Below are 13,158 nucleotides of genomic sequence, written 5' to 3' on the forward strand. Positions count from 1 at the left end.
CGTAGTTTTGGTAATTATCATCTTAACCAAAGGCAGTGTCAGGCTTACATATTCAAAAACACCTTTTTGTCACCTTTTTTTAACTAACTGTATTTTATTTGATACAAGAGTAAGAATCAGTAACTGCTATTGAGGTGGTTTTAAGGGTTTGTACTATCATAACAGCTCATAAGTTGTAACTGTTTTTAAACTTTTTATATAGAAAATATGGTCAAAGCATCTACACTGTCTTAATTTTTCTTATCTGATAAAATATTGGATTACCCATTTCAACATTAGCTGCAATAGCTGTAAATGATTGGAATAATCTCTATCACTCTGAGGAGAAAATGATGTACAGGATTACTCAGCTACAGTAATATATTTGTAGCAGCAGCAAAAGTTTCAAATATCTTATATTTATCCAAGGTAAAGTTGAATATACAGACTATGGCAAACAAATAAAACAGCAGCAACAATGATTGTGGATTTTGAGTCTCTGCTGATTTCAATTCCCTCAGATGGCACAGCATAGAACTTCTCTCTGTCCAGGCTACTGACAGAAGCCTGGCTGTTTCTACTAGGTTGTGCAACTGCTGCTATTTTCTGTTTGTTATGACAACTCTACAAAACTGAACTACTAGTGTATTCATGAAATGTTTGCTAATGGAACAAGCTGCCTCTGCTAACCTGTGAACTGAAATTCTGCTTTCCAGACAACAGAGATGGGAGTTGTTCCAATGAAATTTTCTAAACTGGGTCACCACTCCCACCACCCAATGCCCCCCCATCCTTTCTTTTACCTCTGGTGCCTGGAGGGCTACAAAGGAGTTTAAAGCTTTTAAGAATCATCATCAAACATAGGTATTTGGGAAAAATTAAGTTTTAGTTTTAACAGTTATCAGCTGTGGGCTGTCTTTGGAGTGGAATATCACTCAGGAATTTGACATATGCTGCATGGTAGAATCCTGAGAATACCAAGTTTACTGCAAAATGACTGGGATTCTCTGGTTCTGTATAAATCAGTGAATATAAAATTTTCATCAGTAGTGGCAAGAAGCTGGAGGTTTAGGATCTGGGGAGGGAGAACAAGGATGGTTCCTGTGTGCAAAATGCATGGCATCTCAGCTTCATAAATTCAAATAGATCTGGGTCAGAGAGGGAGTGACAGACACACACCAGACATGCTGAGCACTATGCTGAAAAAGGTAAAGAGCTAAGTTTTGTGCTGTATATATTTTGATATCAAACCAAATCAAAGGAAAAAAAACAAATAAAGAACCATGATTGTGTATAAAGATCCACTTAAATAACTTTGTCTGAGGCTCTCAATATTCAACACTAAATAAACAACCTAAAATAAATGATGACCCACTCACTTAAGGAGCTGGGCACAAAGTAAACTTGGCGATATTTTGAAACAGCATTGAATCCCATGGCAAGTGTTCATTGTGCAATATGTTGAAAATATTTCCACGCTATTTTTTTATTCAGTGGGTACATGTTTTTAGTTATTTGGGTGAACATTCAGCTTCGTGAGGTCCAATCTTACTAACCATTGTATTCCTGCTGCAAGGACAGCACTGACAGCAGTGAATCATAATGAGCTCTTGTCCAGTGAAAGAAGAAGGAAGTGAGGGACAAAACTACAAATCAAAGAGTTCACAGGTAGGGATCCATGGCTCCAGCCACATATATAGAAGAGGAAGGCATTGCACGGCATCAATAGGAGGAAAGACCTTGGTACTATGAAGTCTGGTTTCCCTCGTGTAGGGGATGTCAGAGTGTTGAGGTATGATTGTGCAGGCGGGATTGGTAGCAAACTCAAAGAATCAGGGGGATTGTCGATGGGAGAGATGGGAACCAGAAAAGGGTATAAAATTTGAAATGTAAATACATCAAATATTCAATTAAAAAAAGGAACTGAGGGAGAAAGGAACAGGAGGCTTAACTCAAAAGAATGAGAGAGCTTCTAGATGCTGCTATAAGTTAAAAATTAAAGAAATTTTGTTATGTATGAAATGCAAGGGTCAGGAGACTATAGCATTTCATGTTTTTCAAGAAAAGTCATTGAAATAATAGTTCCATTTTCTTATATGAACACACAGAATCATTGGAAAGAAAAAATAGATATATGATGATTTTGTTGGTTAAGCATCATTGACATAACTTCCAACATTGCTTAAACCACTCTCCAAAAGATTTTTATGGGATAAGACAGCAATAGAGAGTAATGGATCAGTGTTGGGATACAGGTATCTTCCATGTATTTTCAGTCTCATGAAACATTCTTTTAAACTGTAAAAAAATAGAATTATTAATTGATTGAATGAAAGGCTAAGAATATAATTCCTTACATGAAGCAGTACTGTCTGTGTATATGACTTTCACACTTAGAATAATATTAGGAGGTGAATTCATTTAAAAATTTTGTTAAAAGTGCTGTGGTATAGTGGTGGAATACAGCTTCTAAGAGTCTTACTGTCTGGGATGGAATACTGGCTCTCCATTATCTAATCGTAAAGCAAATAAGAATGTAAAGAGACAATTGCCTCTAGAAAACATTCACTATAAAACATAAAATACCCTTATACATTCAAAAGAATAATATAAATATTTTAGATCTTCTAACAGAATATAAGGATGATCATTTTAGAATGGGTTCATATTGCCATACAATATATTTTATTTAAAATTGAAAGCTCACACTTGTGAAGTTTTGTTTGGTCAGAATTGTTTTCCAGCTAGCATGCATTAATCTTCTACCTGACTTACCGTTTAATTCTAATTGACTGATTTTTATTGCAACCTAAGTGGCCAAAATTTTGTCTGCTCTGTGATAGCAACAACCATTTGTGTGCGGGTGTATTTCTCAAAAATGTAGAGCTAGAATAAATCTGATGGGTCATGGTGAATGGAATTGCAACAATAGCTAAAGTTTACAGGATATATTTTGCTATTAAGTACAGGCATAAAGGAAATTATGTAGTACATATATTTTTGCAAAATTTGTTTGTAAATATTTTTATTTATTTATTTATTTTTTTATTAACTTGAGTATTTCTTATATACATTTCAAGTGTTATTCCCTTTCCCTGTTTCCGGACAAACATCCCCCTCCCCCCTCCCCTTCCTTATGGGTGTTCCCCTCCCAACCCTCCCCCCATTGCCGCCCTCCCCCCATAGTCTAGTTCACTGGGGGTTCAGTCTTAGCAGGACCCAGGGCTTCTCTTTCCACTGGTGCTCTTACTAGGATATTCATTGCTACCTATGGGGTCAGAATCCAGGGTCAATCCATGTATAGTCTTTAGGTAGTGGCTTAGTCCGTGGAAGCTCTGGTTGCTTGACATTGTTGTACTTTTGGGGTCTCGAGCCCCTTAAAGCTCTTCTTGTTCTTTCTCTGATTCCTTCAACAGGGGACCTATTCTCAGTTCAGTGGTTTGCTGCTGGCATTCGCCTCTGTATTTGCTGTATTCTGGCTGTGTCTCTCAGGAGTGATCTACATCCGGCTCCTGTCAGTCTGCACTTCTTTGCTTCATCCATCTTGTCTAATTGGGTGGCTGTATTTGTATGGGCCACATGTGGGGCAGGCTCTGAATGGGTGTTCCTCAGTCTCTGTTTTAATCTTTGCCTCTCCATTCCCTGCCAAGGGTATTCTTTTTCCTCATTTAAAGATGGAGTGAAGCATTCACATTTTGATCATCCGTCTTGAGTTTCGTTTGTTCTAGGGATCTAGGGTAATTCAAGCATTTGGGCTAATAGCCACTTATCAATGAGTGCATACCATGTATGTCTTTCTGTGATTGGGTTAGCTCACTCAGGATGATATTTTCCAGTTCCAACCATTTGCCTACGAATTTCATAAACTCGTTGTTTTTGATAGCTGAGTAATATTCCATTGTGTAGATGTACCACATTTTCTGTATCCATTCCTCTGTTGAACGGCATCTGGGTTCTTTCCATCCACAGATGGGTCAGGCTCTCAATGGTCATTCATTCACTCTCTGTTCCCAACTTTGTCTACATATACCCTCCTATTAATATTTCCCCCTTTTTATAAAAACGGAATGATATACATATTGATTGTCCTTCTTCTTTAGCTTCAAATGATCTGTGAATTGTATCTTGGATAATTGGAGCTTTTGGGCTAATATCCAGTTATCAGTGAGTGCATACCATGTGTATTTTTTCTGTGATTTGGTTACCTCAATCAGGATGATATTTTCTACTTCCATCCATTTAGCTATAAGAACAACATTAGCAACCAACTAGAGCTCCCAGAGTCTAATCCACCATCCAAAGGGTACACATGGACACACCAATGTCTCCATCTTCATAGGAAGTAGAGGATGGCATTGTTGGGCATCAATGGGAGGAGAAGCCCATAGTCCTGCAAAGACTTGACCTAATATGGTAGGGAAATATCAGGGCAGGTAGGCAGGAAGGGTTGGTGAATGATAGGGGCATCTCCCGTATAGAAGTATAGGAGGGGCATGGGGTAGGTAGTTGATGGATGGGAAACAGGGGAATAGGAAAACATATGAAAGATAAACATTTATGTAGTAAAAAATGAATCTGATAGCTTCTGGGAGAAGGAAAGACAATTTTCTTGTTAGTTAAAAATTATTTTACTTGTTATCATATGTATATCTGTATCATATATTTGTGAATATGTGATGAGTGTAGGTGACAATGGACATAGAGTCACTGGATCTCCTGGAGATGGATTTAGAGGCAGTAATGTGTCCATGACATGGGTCCTGGGAACACATCTTGGGTCACCTGAAAGAGTAAAGTATGCTCTTAATCACCAAATATTTCCAATACATAAAGATTATTAGTTGTTTTCATCGGGGTGACTATCTCTTAGGCTAATGACAATCTAGGCCAAATCCAATTCTAAACAGTTGTTGAGAAACACAAATTGAACATGATGTTTGTTTTTTAATAAAAATGAAAAAACTCAAAGTAGAAAATATTAGTTAAAGAGCTTAGCAATGAATTCTCAATTGAAGAATGTTGAATGGCCTAGAAGCCCCTAAATAAGTGCTCAACATCCATAGTCATCACGGAAATTAATATCAAAATGGTCTTGAGAATCCACCTTACAAAAATCAGAATGGCTAAGGAAAAAAAAACACTCCGGTGACAGCAGATGCTGGTGAGTATATGGAGAAAGAAGAATTCTCCTCAATTGTTGGTGGAATTGAAAGCTGATACCGCTACTCTGAAAATCACTCTTGTGCTTCCTCAGAAATTTGGAAATAATTCTATCTGAGGACACAACTATAACAGTACTGGACATATATCTAAAAAATACTCAAAAATAAAAGCAGGACAAATGCTCCACTATGCTTATAGCAGCCTTATTTATAAAAGCCAGAAGCTGGAGAGAACCCAAATGTCTCTCAACAGAGGAATGTATACAGAAAATATGATACATTTACACATTGGTCTACTAAACAGCTATTTCAAAAATGACATAATGAAACTGTTAGGCAATTGGTTGGAACTAGAAAAGATTTTCCTGAGTGAGGTAACCCAAATACAATCGGACACATGTGGTACACATTCAATGCTAGGTGGATATTGGTCCAAAAGCCTTTAGAATACCTTAGAAACAATTCACAGACCATATGAAGCTCAGAAGAAGGACAAACAAAGTGTAGATGCTTCAGACCTTCTGAGGAGGGATAGCAAAATATTTACACGATGAATTATGGAGAACGAGTATGGAGCTGGGACTACAGAAAAGGTCATACAGAGGCGGCCCCTCCTGGGGATCCAACCCATAAACGGTTACCAAACCCAGGCACTATTGCTGATGCCAAGAGATGCATGCCGACATGAGCCTGATATGGGATTCTCCTGAGAGGCTTTACCTGCGCTTTACTGATACAGATGAGGTTCTTCACATATAACCATCAGATTAAGCACAGGGATCCCAATGGAGGAGTAAGGGAAAAGAGAGAAGGAGCATAAGAGTCTTGCAATCCTCTAGGAAGAACAACAATATCAAGCAATCAGACCTCCTCCCCCATCGAGAACTCCCAGACATTAAACCACGAACCAATGTGTACAAATGGCTCTACCTGAATACGTACCTGAGGATGATATTTTCTGGCATCAATGGAAGAAGAGGCACTTGACCTAGTGATGGCTTGTTTCCCCTGTGTAGGGAAATGTCAGGGCATGGAGGTGGGTGTGGGTGGATGGAAGGGGAGTATATTCATGGAAGCTGGGGGATGGGGTAAGGAAAATTGGAGAGGATGACCCAGGAAAAGAGAATATTTGAAACTTAAATACATAATTTATTCGATTAAAAAAGTTTAAGAAATTGAAAAAAACTTACAACTGTAATGAATTTTCTTTCTTTTTTAATTTTTTTGTATATGTTCTTATTTACAATTCAAATGTTATTCCCATTTCCGGTTTCCTACCCATAAGCCCCCTATCCCATCCTCCTTATGTCTTCTTTTAAGAGGGTGTTCCCTCCAACCCACCCCTTCTGCCTCCTCACCCTGACATTCCCCAATGCCTAGCCTTTTCAGGACCAAGGGATTTTTTTTCTCATTGGTGCACAACAAGGTCATCCTCTGCATATGTATATGCACATGGAGTCATGGGTCTGTCCATGTGTACTCTATTGGTAGTGTTCAATATTTTTATTATTTATTTACTTTTACACTCTAGATTTTATTCCCTGTCTACTCCCTGACATTTCCACATCCCATACTTTCCCCCACCCCCACCTAATGGTGAGACACATCTTTTCTAACAGAAACCAGAACCAGGAGTCCTCTCCTGTATGTGTGCTGGGGCCTCAGCTCAGCTGGTAAATGCTGCCTGGGTAGTGAGCCAGTGTCTGAGAGATGTCAAGGGTCTAGGTTGTCCTCCTAGAGGGATGCCCTCCTCCTCACCTTCCTCCATCTTTTCCCAAATTTAACCAGAAGACTCACCAACTTCTGTTCTTTTGTTGGCTACACATATGTGCATCAGAGTCTTATAGTCTTATAGCTGCTTGTTGGTTGTTTTTGGGGAGGCAGTCATAATAGTTCCTTTTTTTGAACGTCCCATAGCATCAGTAATTGTGTCTGGTGTTGGTGCCTCCATGTGAGCTGGATCCCATATTGGCTTTCTTTTCCTCAGGCTCTTCTTTATTCCCATCCTTGCATTTCTTTCAGACATGAAGAATCATGGGTCAGAGCTTTGTCTGTAGGATAACAACCCAATCCCTCACTTGATGACATGTTTTTTCTGTTGGAGATATGTTCAGTAAGTTCCCTCTCGCCACTGTAGGGCATTTCATCTATGCACACCTCATTGACTCCTGAGGATATCTCACTTCCCAGTTATCTAGTACACTCTATACAATCCACCTAAGCTCCTCCCTCATCGGGTTGCCTGTATCTCTTCTTTCTCCTTGCCCTCAGGTCTTCAGTCCTTTTTTCCCACCCAATAGAATATCATGTCCCCCCTCCCAAAACCTCCTTCCTTTATCGTTCTTCAGTCCCACCTTCTACCTTTCCTTCTGGTTTGGTTCTTCTCCCTCCAAATTGGGATTGAAATGTTTCCCGTTGGACCCTATTTTTTGATGAACTTTTTGAGTTCTGTGTCCTGTGTCTTGAGTATTCTTTACTATTATTGGCTAATATCTCCATATTACTGAGAATATACGATGATTGTTCTTTTGATTCTGAATTACCACAGAGAAAGTGATAATTTTTAGCACAAAATAATTAATTCCATCCATTTGCCTACAAAGCTCAGTAAGACATTTTAAAAAAATTTATTAGATAATTTTCTTACTTACATTTCAAATTTAATTCCCCTTCCCAGATTCATGTCCAAAATCCTTCTTAGACGGGAGAACAAAATATTCATGGGAGGAAATAAAAGGACAAAGAGTTAAACAGGGACTGAAGGAAGGGTAAAACAGAGACTGCACAACGTGGGGACACATCCCATATGCAGTCACTCTAACCAGTCACTATTGCTGATGCCAACATGCCCTTACTGAGAGGAGTCAGATATGGATGTCTCATGAGAGGCACTGACAGAACCGTACTGCCACTGATGAGGATGGTTGCAGCTAACCATTGCATTGAACAAGGGAGGGTCAATGGAGTTTTTAGAGAAAGTTGTTAATGAGCAGAAGGGGTTTGGAAAACCCTGGGAACAACAACAATATCAACCAAACAGACCCCATCAGAAATCCCAGGAATTAAACCACCAATGTGTGAGTACACACTGAGGGACCCATGACTCCAGCCACATATGTGGCAGAGGACTTCACTGTCTAACACCATTGGGAGGAAAAGCCCTTAATCCTGTGAAGACTTGTTTCCCCAATGTAGAGTAATGCCAGGGCATTGATGTTGAAGTGGGTTGGTGGGAATGGGAATATCCTCAGCGATGCCATATATTTGGTGGGGGTTGTGGGAGAGGGAGGAAAAGAGATAACATTTGAAATGTAAATACATAAAGTAGTCAGGAAAATTATTAAATAAAAATTATGTTTTGTCTCATTAAATTAATCATACAGTAAAATGTAATTTCCCATTTCAGATATTGGCACAAATGTTAGCGTTTGGCATTAATTTCCTTTGGTCTCTTTTGCTGTCTATATCCAACATGTCCCTTTTTGTTATGACTTATGTAAACAAAAATCTATTTTTCAATTTAAAGGAATATAGATTGAAAAAAAATACTGATATCATTTGAGTGTCAATGATACTAATAATTTTACTATACTTCCCTTTATTAAAAGTTAGACAGCTCCTTGAAGAAACTTCATTGGATACTATCAAAATATGTTTATAGTAATGGTACATCAAATACTTTTTGTTAATAGCCACACTCAAGAAATGTTTCTGATATTTTTGCATTATGGTATTTGATTATGTAAGAAACTTTATGATCTTAGATTTTGAAATAATGTATATAAATCATTTGTTTTTAATTGTTTTTGACAGAAGGAAATTATCAACAAATACATATAAACAATGTGGAACACACTTATAATATAAATAGAGCAAATTGAACATATAATTAATGAACCAAAGGTGAGCAATCATGTATAAAAGCAAGATATATCATTGAGTCTACCTACAGTTGGAGTTAAGAGATGATTCATGATTCCATGTATTTCTTTCTAGACACCTAATAGGATAAAATTAGTGTTTGAAAATTTTAAAACTGCAATTAGCAGGTTTGATCGAATAAACACATTTAAACATTGCATTTGAAGACATATACATAATGCATTTTTAAGTTTATATGTACAGCATATACAAAAATACATTATGTTCATAAATTAATAATATTACTCAAGCAATTTCATATTAAAATTGAATTATCAAGCATACATATACATGTATGTATGTATGTATACTCACACAGGCACACACACACAATACTCCTAAAAATTTCAAACAAATTAGCAAATAATAAAGTCATTCAGAGAAAACCCATGAAAAGGGATGAACTAAATTTTAAGAAAAATGCTCTCCCAAAAGAATATTTTCTAGCATATAAAACATTGCCTCGGGATTTTTAAGAAAAATATGTATGTGGCCAATATATGTAATCAGATGCCAATTAGACTTATCACTCAGAATTGAAGTAGAAATTGAAGTGGAGTGGGAAAAATATTAAATAGCAGGTTTAACTATACTTTTTCAATTATAAAAAAGAAAAATTGGAGAAACGGTGAAAGAACACAACAGGTAAGATTGCTTTCTATTAAGCATTGATATCTAAGTTTAGTCTTTATAGTCTATATAATAGACAGAGAAAAGTAAATCTTACAAGTTTTTTCTTGAATTAAACACAATTATCTTGGTTTGTGAATATACTCAGAACCATTCAATACAATAAAAAGGGTTCAACAAGTAAAAGACCATTTGTTTATTTATTAGTTATAAATGTATTTTTGTAGTATTTCTTCCCAGGTTACTGTTGGATATATTATAAACCCAACTTTGGTGTGGTCGGTGGTTAAATTTAACTGAACATGGGTGAATATGACATTATAATAGAAATGGATCCTTGGGGCAGAGAATACCTTTGGGTTCAACCTGGTTATAATGAAATTGTGGCCAGAGTGTGCACAACCAATCAGAAGGTAAGAAACAGTGGATTCGGGTACCGGTCTCTTTATCAGATTTCCCTTTTTAGTGTTGGCAGAATTGTTCCGTGACATCATGTGATTGTGCAGTGAGCAGGCCTTTTTTTTACTCCTGCAATGAATGCAAATATTTGTTATTTTCAGTTCCTTCGGAGGGCGTGCTACGTGACTAGATCAATCAGCAACTCGGGATGAGGAACTTATATTTGCAAAATATGTTGTAGGTATTGAATTTCTTCTAGGCACTTCTAGGAAAGTAACTTCATAAGAAATGGAATATAATCAGACAAGAGCATGTTAAAGATGTATAAAAGCACATGGTGTGGTGGCACAGGACTTTACTCTTAGCAACGGGGAGGCAGAAGCAGGCAGAACTCTAAGTTCAAGGCCAGCTTGGCCTTCAGAGAAAGAGCGAGAGATTTCTGGTACTGCCAGGGATATATATAAAAAAAAAAAAAAAAACACGGTCTCAAGACAATTTAAATAATAAGTTCTGTATTATACAAAGAAAAAATTCTCATTTTATTTTAGTAGGATGTTAATAATTTTATCTTTTTTATAATGGAATATCTTAGCCTAAAATAATGTTTAGGCAGTGAAAATGTATGATAAGATGGTTTCTATCACTATTCTCCTTAAACTACAAGCTGAACTTATATTAAATAAACCCCTGTAAATATATTTGAACTCTTTTCTGTGATTAGCTAACGATCTTTACATTGTTAATTAAGAATTGTGGATTTCTGGCTAATCTTGAAAGGTCATCACTAAGGTGTAGATGTATATTGAGCATAAAAAAATTAAATCTAAATTTTGCACAAAAAAGAATGATAACCTTTAATTGGTTTTCCTCTAAAGTATACAGCTTTTTTGTTGGAGTGAACATTGGATGATTTGAACAAATTTTGTGAAAAATACCACCCGCTCTGAGAAGATAAGTAACAGAGAAAAATAAGTGAAAAAGAGTGCTAAGGGAAAATGAACTGGGACAGAGACTTCTATGGAATATATAGGACAATAAATTTGACCCCTCTGGTATTGGTTAGCTGGGGACTTCATTATGCATAACTAGGAACTTAGAAAAAAATTCTTTTTCTTCTTAAGTTTGTACGATTGCTCTGAAATCTCTGGGTATTTTATTAAGATCTTGGCATGTTTACATGATACTTTTGAAATGTTAGTGTCATTATCAAAAGCCGTACCTTGTATATCCTTTTGGAACAACAAAATAGAGACGTGTCTGCTTGGGTTTAAAAGGAAAGTTAGAATGTTAAATATGAATTTATATTTCTCATATATACATTCTCTTCATGTTCCAAGCTTGTTGATGAAACCTTAGCAGATAGGAATGCATAGTAACCATCTTGTTAGAATTGCAGGATTTTATTTTATCTTGTTTGACATATGCATTTCTATTAAAATGCTAACTTTCTAAGTCTCTTTCTTTAGCTGGAGAGGTTTTTAATAACTCCTAGTCTGTTGTTTATTCATATAACAGGTCTTTGGTTTGGTTATTGAATTTTATGCCGTTAACTTCTTAATTTATTTTATTTTGAAGTAAATTAAATATATATATATATATGTATATATATATATATATTACAAAGATTAAATTTTTAGTGGAAATACCACTTATTGATGGACACTTTTACAAACATTCTCCAAATTACTGAATGGTCTCCATTTTTAATCAGTGTAAAAATATAATGAATTCCTCATATTTTATAAACAAACACATCTCTAGTTAATATAGCCAAAAATATGTTATTAATTATATCTTTGAAAATATTTCTTAGTTTGTCAGTAATATGTCTTGACTTCTGTATCTGAGCTTTCTCATAGTTATTCACAAAGAAATCTATTGCTGTTTTATTGAGAATAGTAAGGAATATTCATGGATAGGTAGATAGGTAAGATTGACAAAATGTACACAATGATATTTCATTCACCGCTAGGAAAACTAAACTATTATGGTTTCAGGAAAATAGATGTAACTAAAATATATACCACATAAGGTTGCCAAGACTCAGAAAGGCAATACCATGTGTTCTTTCTCATGTAGATCATACAATCTAATTTTAATGTACTTGCATTTATGTGAATCTGTGGATCGTTTGAGTTTATTAAACTGGAATGGGTCACATCAGATTAGAAAGTAGGATTTAGAACAGTGTGGTTTGGAAGATATTGAGCGTGTGAGATATGAATGTAGAAGTAAGAATGACACAGACAGAATAGTATAAGTGAGAGAGGAAGAGTGGGATGGGAAAATGAACTGAGGAAGGGAGGATGAGGTTCAATATCTGCAATCATGACATAAAGCAACCTGTGACTTTATAGGTTAGGTTAAAATAAATATTAAATTTTAAAATTAATACCTAAATGTTTAATGTAATATAGGTCATGTTTGAGGAAAAATGCCAGCAAGTGATATCAAAATGAAAACAATAAATTTAACTTATTTGATCTTAGTCATACTATCCATAATTATTTGGTAAAAACATCACTTGCCTACCAAATTTTGGTATCATTTAAAAAATCACCTGTGAGATAGTAATTACTTATGGTAGTAGAGTATTATTATTATAAGAGTATCAACTGGTAAAAGTTGTGATTTGATCTATATTTTAAGTTGTTATTGCTTAATTTTACTCCTCCTGACATTCACTCCTACTGAACGATAATATTCAATGTTGAATACTACTATAAATATATGTTACTTCAGGGTTGTTGAAATTGGTCAATTACAAGTTAATATTATCCATAAACTACAGGATATCCTCCACAAAGCTCAAAGATCCAAACAAGATAAACAAGAAGAAAGGCCCAAGTGCAGATGCTTTACTCTCACTTAGAATGGGGAATAAAATAGTCTTGAGGCAGAGTGAGAGAAGGAACTGGATGGTAGAAGGAAGGGAGAAGAGAATGGATTACGTGTGGGAAGGTACAGAAGATATGTCCAGATAGTCATGGGAAGGAATGGAAATCTGGAACTTATGGAGATGAGGAATTAGGGGAAATCTCCAGGATGAGAAAGAGACCTGGGATAA

This window comes from Rattus norvegicus, chromosome Y (assembly GCF_036323735.1).
Source record: "Rattus norvegicus strain BN/NHsdMcwi chromosome Y, GRCr8, whole genome shotgun sequence".
Taxonomy (NCBI): domain Eukaryota; kingdom Metazoa; phylum Chordata; class Mammalia; order Rodentia; family Muridae; genus Rattus; species Rattus norvegicus.